The sequence below is a fragment of the Desmodus rotundus genome, chromosome 5 (assembly GCF_022682495.2).
Source record: "Desmodus rotundus isolate HL8 chromosome 5, HLdesRot8A.1, whole genome shotgun sequence".
Taxonomy (NCBI): domain Eukaryota; kingdom Metazoa; phylum Chordata; class Mammalia; order Chiroptera; family Phyllostomidae; genus Desmodus; species Desmodus rotundus.
In genome coordinates, this window is record NC_071391.1 from 158,014,112 (window position 1) to 158,023,390 (window position 9,279).

A 9,279-nucleotide genomic window follows, 5' to 3' on the forward strand; every position below is an offset into this window, starting at 1 on the left:
TAGGGGAAGAAGTAAAGGGAAGTATTTGCCACTAGGGCAGGGATTTATTTATTCTGCTGGTGGTTCTCAGATTACACCTAAGGGCTCTGATGCTTTTGGAGAGCCCTGCAGGATTCTGTGTACATGGGTGGGATCACTGGCACTTTGAACAGAGCCAGGGGGATGATTTCTGTAAATGTTCATTTGCCAAAGAACAAACAACAGGAGAAGGGAGCATGATCTCTGTTTTCAAGGAGCTCATGAGCTGGCTTGGAAGAAAAGGCATGATACGTACAAAATCATTAAAGATACTAGACAGTGTGTCTAGTCACGCATGGCACAGACCGCCAGGGCCCAGGAGAATGTGTGATTCCTACCAGCAGGGTCTGGGAAGCCACTTGGGACACTGGGGCTGGTCTTGGGCCATGTTTAATGGGGTACTTGTTCATGTCCTCTCCTTCTTACACATTTTCTATGTCTTGTATTCCGTCCTTGTCTCCACAGAACTTTCTGCTCCTGTTACTTACAGGAGAAGAGATTTACCCATTTACTTAAGTAATGGGTGGCAGGCAAGCATAGGGGATAGTATGAGGGTTTATTATATGGAATTGAGGAGGAAATAAGGGCAATGGGGTGCTTACAGTATTTACCATTCTGTGACTCAATTTCTTCTTTTAATGGGATTAGTAATAGTTCCCACTCAGGGTTTTTGAAAAAAATAAGACAATTGGTATATTGCTTAGCTTAGTGAGTAGCACACAGTAGATCTTCAATACATGTGATTTCTATTTTTACTAATACTTTTTGGTTTCTCATAACTTTTACTTGCTGCACATTCCTGTGACCTGAACTCTAAATTCCCCTCAATGTCTCTGTCTTGACTTCAGGGCTTTCAAACACCTTTCAATTTCAAGTTTCTTCTTGTTTCCAAAAATGTTCTTAACAGTGAGTCTGGTTGTCTTAACTCATGTTTTTGGTTGGGCCATGTTATATGTAACTGGCCTTTTTATCAGCAGGCTTCTATTGGGTCTGTCTCTTTTCTGATCCAATCATTAGGGACTAATTGGCAGGAAAAATCCCATACTTTCAGGGGAGTGTGGGCATGGCATATTGATGGTGTGTCTTGGTGTTGTGCTGTTTACCTCTCATAGCCTAACTTAGTACAGATATTGCCCAGTGCAGGTCTATACACAGTCACAATTTCTCAGTGCTGAGAGGGCTCCTAGGTGAAAAATATATGGTCCTCTTAAGACCTCTCCATCAGGGAGTGGTTTGGGGATGAAGAGAACAAAGTGCCCAGAGACTGACATGTATGTTAGCTTCTGAGAGCAGAGTGAGGGGACAGGCTGTAGAGGCCAGTGGTGGGTCCCATAGTCTGGTGGATCTGGAACAAAGGCTCATGGACAGAGGGACCCAGGGGGAGGACCTGTAGGCAAATAGCCGCAAATGTGCCAGATTTTGTGCTAAATGCTTTCATGACAACAGGCCTATGAGGTAAGTACTTACCACTACCGAAATTACACACAGGAAGGAATGGTGCTCAGAAAGGTTGATGTGCGACAGGTCACACCAGGCTGGTAAGGAGGAAAGGAGTGATTCGACCCAGGGATGAAGGTTCCCACAACAAAACAGGGGCATGAAGGGAAGAAATAGTTTGAGCTCATTTCATCTGGAAAGGCTCTTCTGTCTGTTTGGCTGGAGCCCAACATGCCTACTGAGGAGTGTCGGGGGAAAGACTGGAAAGGTGTGTTGGGAAAAGACTGTGGAGGGTCTTGGATGCTGAGTAGATTGGGGGTGAGACCAGAGTATCAGTTACAGGCCTTGGCACTGGGCCTTGCATGTTGTGAAAGTTCAGCAGATGCTTTTTGAAGTGAAAAGGGATTTAGCTGCCAAGCAGAATGGTTTTGGGGACATTTTCTTGGCTGCCATCTTGGATACCCAAGCCTTGTTCTTGGCCCACCTCTCCCTCTCTCGTTAGCTCCTGCTCACATGGACCAGAGTGATCTTCCTAAAGTCTAGGCCTCTTCGTGTTGCTCTGCTGCGAGTCCTCCAACGGCTCTCTAGGTCTCTCAAAGCAAGTTCAACTCCTTACTGCAGCATTAAATAAACTTCCAATCTGCACTCATCCCATTTCCTGTCTTCCCCCTTGACGTTACTGAAGCTGCCGCATTGAGCTGCTCTCCCTTCCCTGAAGAGGCCATCTGTGTGTAAGACTCCGGGTGACTGACAGGCTCTCAGCCTGTTCTGCCTGGAATTTATGAGCTAGCATTGTTGCTCAAGCCCCTTTTAGAAATTAATTTGTTAGCCTCCACAACAACCCTGTCCAGCAGGCTCTTACTTCCATTTTATAGATGAGTAAACCAAGGTTCAGAGAGGTTGAACGCTTGTTCGGAGTCACAGAATAGGATCGAGGCAGGGTTGCAGCCCAGACAGCTTGACCCCAAGGCCTGTACTCACCACCACCATTTCACGTGGTCTCCCTTCGTTCTTCCACTGGGTGGGGATTTTCCTATTTCACACGGTCCTATCAGATGCCTCTTTCATGGAATTTTCTTTGACAATGTTCTCACCCACAAGCCCCTCTGTCAGATAAATCACTCCGTAGGGCTTTGTTTAATTCTGTAACGGAAGTTATCACTTCTTATTAAAGCTGGTTTCCAGAGCTCTGTTATGGACTGCATGTTTGGGTCCCTCTTCAAATTCCTATGGCAAACTGGAGCCCCAGTCTTCAATGTGACTGTATTTAGAGATAAGGTCTTTATGGAGGTAATTAATTTTAAGTGAGGTCATAAGTTTGGGGCCCTGTTCCAACAGGATTAGTGTTCCAATAGGATTAGTGTCCCTATAGGAAGAGACACCAGAGAGCTCGCTCTCTTTCTCTCTGCCCTGCGAGGACCCAGTAAGAAGGCAGCAGCCATCTGCAAGCCATGAAGAGTACTGTGGTGACATTGTTAAACTGACGTTTGTTAGGTAGAGCACAGGTGTAGATGATGAGCCCAAGTTCAACAATGGGCTACAATTGTAATAGAGAAGTTTATTATTTAGAGGTCCTAGAGGAAGTACCCAGCATGCCTTGAGGGCTATACGGAGAGGTCAAGGCAGAGTGCAGACAGAGAGGGGGAAGACATGGGGCTCATGCCTTTATTAAGGTCTGTGATAGAGCACTTTGGGGTTCCCAGGCTAGGGCCAGATCGGTCAGTTCAAACCAGAGGAGCAAAGGAGCGGGGTTTGGGGAAGCCCCATGGAGGGTTATCTAAGGGGTGCACGAGGGAAACAGGCAGAGGAAGGTGGGGGGACAGTTGATCACAGGGCTGTTGTGAAACTCCTGCCAGGAACTTCCATTTGCCTGTGACTCTGTGCTGCTACCTAAGGTGCTTGCACGAGGGGGCTGGTGTCCATTCAAGGTCCCCACAGGCTGTTTGGCCAAACAAGATGGGTGCCGGGTGAGCAGTGCCAAGGAGCAGCCTAGCTCAGCGCTCCACAGAAGCCCTGAATGGAAAGTGACTCTGTGGGATCTGGATCTGAGACTTCCAGGCTCCAGAACTGTGAGAAAATACATTTCTGTTGTCTAAGCCACCCAGTCTATGGTATTTTGTTATGGCAGCTCGAGTAGACGAATAAAAGCTCTTTCTTTCCTGATGGGGTCTCCCTTTCTGGAATGTGAGCTCCTACTTGGCAGAGATCCTGTCAATGGCCCTGTGTTCCCAACACCCAGCTTGGCGCTTACATACTGATGGATAGCGAGGCTCTCGGGAAGTCTGTGGAATGGAATTGGGCCTCACTGCGCCCTCACTTCCTTGCAGCCCAGGATCCCACAGCTCCACCTGAACTCAGAGCACTATCCTCCTCTCCTGCCAAGTTCACCTGTGCCCTGGGCCCCTGTGAGATCCTGGAGGCGGGCTGTCTCTTCTGCATGGAGCTTCCACTGACTGCTGATTTACTAGCTTCTCGTGGAGGCTTGGCGGCCTGCTGTCTCCTCTGGCCCTCGTAAAGTGCACCCCCACCCCTCGCCCTGTGCCAGCAGCCGCCCTGCCGTCGGCCGGGGCAGGATTTATGACAAGGATTCATCAGATTAGGAAGGATGACACGGTCCTTTCTCCACTGTGTACAGAATGCAGTCGGGCAACATTGCAGGCCCCTCTGCCTGCTGAGCAGACCCACGTGGTAATGCCTGGCATTTTCTGACCTGGCGTCATTTGGAAACATTTTGATTTGACAAGAAATAACTTTAGAAATGTTCTGGAGCCAAGTAGAAATTTAACTCCTTCGGGCGCCCCTTGTGCTTCCTCCTGCCAGGCTTTGGGACCTTCCAGGGGTCTGCTCACAGCAGTTTTGCTCTTTATCAGGATGCAAAGGCAGCCTTGGGCTTGAGCCCAACCTTCACTTCCTCTTCTAAGAACGGAATATTTTCTCCAAACCCTGAAAACCACTCATCCACTCTCTACTTGCTGTGTGAGGGAGCTCCCAGCTGCCCTCCTGTCTCCCCCTTTTATTATTAGACTGCATCGCTTCACAGAAAGCTCTTCAAAGCGTAAAAAAAGTTTTAACCCCCTCTTGCTTTTGCATCTACTGGCTGTACATTTGCCATCTTGGGCAAAAACTAAAACAATGAAAATCTGCTCCGTCTTTCACACAGCATTTTTCATGTGTTTGAACATAGCAACGGGTCTCATCCATGAAACATTTATCCACACACAGGCTGCTCTTTGGGGCACAGTGGGTGCAGGAGATGAGCACAGGGTGACTGCATGTGACTTTGCCTTGTGCGCTGCCCAAGTCCAGGCAGCTCTGTTCGCACAGACCATGACCTGTGCAGTCATACGGCACTGTCCTGCATGAACACAGTGCTGTGCTTGCCCTTGAGGTCCTCGCAGACTACTCGGGGATCTTCTGAGTCTTCTTTGCCCAGCTAAAACTTTTTGGTTTTCTTTCAATGGTTCCATCTTAGTCATGGCTTTGAGTTCCCTTGTCATCTTGTTCTTCCCCCCCACACGTGCTCTCATGTGTCAGGGACCCTCTGCAAGTGTGGGCCCTCCAACTACTGCCTGACTACATCTGAGTGATTTAGGGCTAGCATATCTGATCGGGGCTTTGAACTTCTGTCAATGTAGCCCTCACGCAGTGCCATTTGCTAAGGTCTTGCCTTAGTGACTGATTTCTGGAGGCCAGTAAGACTTGGAGATGATTTGACATGGATGGTTAAAGGAAAGAGATCGCCACATTTGGCTACATCTGACATGGGTCCAGCTACATTGAGCATACCACGTGCCCTTCTGGATTATAAATATTCATTTATGTATTTGTACCCCTTATTAGCTTCTTTATAGGAGGGGCTGAATTTTATTTTTATGCACCTTCACAGAGAGCAGAGGGTCCAGCCCAGGTAGCTGCTTGATGAATAGGAAACAAATGACAACTACTGCATTCATGCCTCATTCTAGGGGTTTGGGGTGGCGGGTTGTAATGGAGACAGCTCCTCACTTGCTCTTACAAAGACTTCAACTCTGGTTTCTTATGACATAATCAGCAAATTTTGAGAAGCTGAGTTTTGGGGAGGCAGTGCTCCCGAGTGGTACTCACGATCTCGTGGGCTTGGCCGTACCCCAGTGGTCCTATCAGCAGCACAAGTGCCTTTTATGATCTCAACAACGGCACACAATCAGAGATGAACTTGGAGCTGTTTCTGGCAAGTGTAGGTTTCCAGTCATCTTTTGAGGCACTAAGAGGAAAAAGTTTCGCAGGACTTGGCTTTTCATTGAGTCCTGACATTCCCTGGGGGCACAGTCACCATTTTTGGAGGGTGTAAAGGCCTGTGGGGGGCAAGATAAAAGTGTTATTGGACTCTCTTGCGGGTCACAAAGCCCTCACTAGGCTACCTGCTCACTAGGATATGTATGTGGGCGCCTATGTGAGAATATCAGACACTTCAGAAAAACCAGAGTTAAATAATGAGACAGAAAAAAATAAGGAGAGTGACTTTTGCCAGTGAAGGGATGAATGAGGGAGAGTGAATAAACCTTCCAGTGAAGGGTGTTGGTTTCGCCTGTCTGCCCTCTTTAGGGGAGACTGACCAGGTCACTAGCTCAGCAAGTGTGTTTGTGGTTTCTCATTGTCCACTCCAAGCTGTAACAGTTGTCCCGCCTTCACTGCAGCTAATTCATTCTTCCAGGCCTTGAATTCTGCTCTCCTGACCCCGGGTTCTGTAGCTTCCCACAGAGACACATGTGGCTGCATTTTTTCACGCATTCACTAGCTTCTTTGCTATGATTTTATACAACTCTGGTCAGCTATTCCTCGCCATTGGGTTGAAAGAATGCCCTAGCCTCAACTTTAGTTTAAGACAGCAAAACAAAGCACCCTCAATTTCTGGTATACCGCCACACCTCTCCTCCTCACCTCTCTGTTTCATTCCAGAATGCCTATACCTCATTTCTGTGGCATTTTGTAAAATTAACTTGAGGTTAAACTCATAACAATATTTGGAAACCACCTTAATTTTATAATTAAAGATTTAAGTGACTCATCCAACCTTCTCTTTTCTCTCTCCACAAATAATGTGGCCATAAAACAAATCTGTGCTATTAAGTGTTATTTATTTAATTGTGATTTGCTGTAGAGCTGTTTAAGAGCGGGTCATTAGGTTAAAATCATTGCGCTTGTCCTCTGAGCAGAGGATGTCTTGTGCTGACTTACGTTTGGGTGTGCTTTCCCCGACGCTGAGCTTATCCAGCCATGTTTACATTACACACATTCTCTAGTGGCTGACATTTTTTTTAATTTTTTTTGTTCCAGAAAGAAAAAGACAACATAGACGAATGACCCTATTTGATGTGATATGTCAGGTCAAGCTGGACCAATGGTTGGTACTTTCCACTTGCATTAACTACATTTTCTTCCCTTCTTTTCCAATCTGTCTCACCCCAAATCATTGTTGAAGAGGAAACCAGTTATTTCAGTTGGTCTGAATCCTTTGTAGCTCATACCGTGAGTCTCTGAAGACAGAGTCTCGAAGGGCTAATGAACCGATGGGTTCCTTGTGCATAGACCCAAGACCACCACCTGAGCCCCTGGTTGTCTTCAAATGGAAGGAGTTTGGAGACCAAGGCAGAACCTGTTTTTTCTCTTTTTTTTTGGTCATGTCAGAATGAGGCAGTTAACATACAATGTAAAAGAATGTTCAGGAGAGGGCAAAGCTCTCCACAAAACCCCAGTGGGTCCTTAAATAGTTTTTCCAAAGTCTCTCATCTTCTTCCCATTCACTGCCCTCTTGGCTTTGCATTTTCTAGGCAGATGTGAGAAATGTCACCACATTTCCCAAGAGGAACTGAACAAGACAGATGGGCTCTACCCCAGCAGGACACCTGGATGGAAGCCTTATCTAGAGCCAAAATGGGACTGCATGTGCCTGCCTGTTTATTTGTTCTCCTCCTGTTTGGAGACTTTCCCTGATTAATTACTTTCTAGTAATCGGGGCTGCTAACTAATGTCTCATCTGATTAACCTGTAGTTTGGCCCTCGGTCCCAGAGGGTGGGCTGGCCATCCCACCTGGGGAATGAAGGAGGTCGTTGGCCAGGGGCCCCTGGGATGCCAGTTTTGGGCTCGTTTATTTGCTTTAAGTCTTGTTTGCTATTCCTGCTGCAGTGACTGGCGACAGCTCCCCCCAAGTCCCATCCAATCTAATTGGCCTGCTGAAACAGCAGTGAACACAAGATTTAAGAAATGTTTTCTTTGAAAACTTCTGGTCCGACAGACACTTTAAGATCGTATTTCACCCTGTTTCAATTGCACGCCATTCCCTGGGACTTGCAGGAGAAATAGCGTAAGTGAGTCTTACGGGAGAACTGGTGCTTTGTGGTTTGGAGGGGGGCGATGAGCTGGGGGTTGGAGGGGAGGCTGTGCTGAGGCAGCCCGGCATCTTCAGAATCTAGAGACCCTGCCAACGTTAACACATCCAAGGAGGTATTCAGTATCAAAGTCTCTCATATTTGGCTCCATAAACACGATACCGGTTGCAAAAACAAAGCTAAGGAGCTCATGCTGATTACTTCAATAAAAGCTGTTTAATTATGAACGTTTGGGAAATGAAGTTACCAACAGGACCAGGAGAGCTTTGGTGTCCAGTGTCCCTGCTCCCAGCATCCCACTGTTAAACCAGATTGTCCACTCAGCTGAAAAGGCTGACACCGAGCAGGGCGCACCCTCATCCCTGCGGGATGCTACTCAATTGCCAGTAATGCTCCCTCTTACTGCAGTGGCAAATTTTGGGAACTGAGCAGTGATGGAACTATCCAATGTTATTAGTACCATTTGCAGGTCATTCAAGGGTTACTTGGGGTGGTGGTCAGAGCTCCCAGAAGACCTGCCTTTATTTCCAGGTACCTAGCTGACTTTTTTTTCCTCCCAGAAGTCAGGGTTATAGGACTAGGCAACGTGAAAGTTAATTCTAAACAGAGAGCCAGTGGATCTGGTTGTGACAACACATTTCGGAATCCTCAAATGAGTTTCTCTAAAAACATTGTAGGAAACATGATCCTATTCATGCTTCTGTATGATTCTCCACTCTCTTTGTGTGGTTATAAGCAGTTATTGTATGTCGAATGGAATAGGTTGAACAATCTGTATGAAAGCTTAATGAACAAACATCAGAGTTGAGTCTGTGTATGTGAGAAAAGAAGTAGAAGGACATCCACATGGTCAAGGAGTGAGCTCTTCCCCATAAGTGATTTTCTTCCCAAATACTGATGATTATTTCTGAGCGAACCAAAACTTTTTGTCTTTTAATTATTTTTAGTAGAAAGCTTTAAAACTCGCTCTATTTTATCAGCAGATATGAATACAAATTAACCGCCTGACATTTCAAATAACTATTGAATAATTTACCTGGCCATTTGTGTGTGTGTGTGTGTGTTTGGATTTTGCGCCCTAAGGGTGTGCTATACTCTTGTAATGACAGTGTATTCTTGATTTTTATTTCCCTGTAAACAATGCAGTAATGATTCTTTTCTTTCAGTGAATAAGACAAAGTCAAGGAGAAATTCCTAGTGTTGGAGCAAAGTTCTTGTTTTAAGTCCATGTTGCCTGAAAGGCAGCCTGGAACCTCACATGAGGCTGGTGAGATCCAGTGGTGAGGGTAAGGGACCTGGAGCTTATGGGAGAGGAGGAGGGGGAGAGAAAGGGGCTACTCAGAAGTTTTGTTGGGGGTCCTGGAGTTAAACTCCAGGCCCCAGGCCATTCACCTGGAGAATGTGTGCCAAAAACTTTTCTTTTTCCCAACATATATGCAAAAATTCAAGTTAAAG

General features: G+C 46.5%; 1 long non-coding RNA gene across 1 annotated transcript in view; it reads left to right on the forward strand.

Moving 5' to 3' along the window:
* Positions 1-6,827, forward strand: part of LOC123478980 (uncharacterized) — a 43,221-nt gene extending 36,394 nt beyond the window's left edge. Inside the window, exon 3 of the long non-coding RNA XR_006654415.2 lies at positions 6,772-6,827. This is a non-coding gene — a long non-coding RNA (uncharacterized lncRNA). The remainder of the gene's footprint in view (positions 1-6,771) is intronic.
* The last annotated feature ends 2,452 nt before the right edge of the window (positions 6,828-9,279 follow it).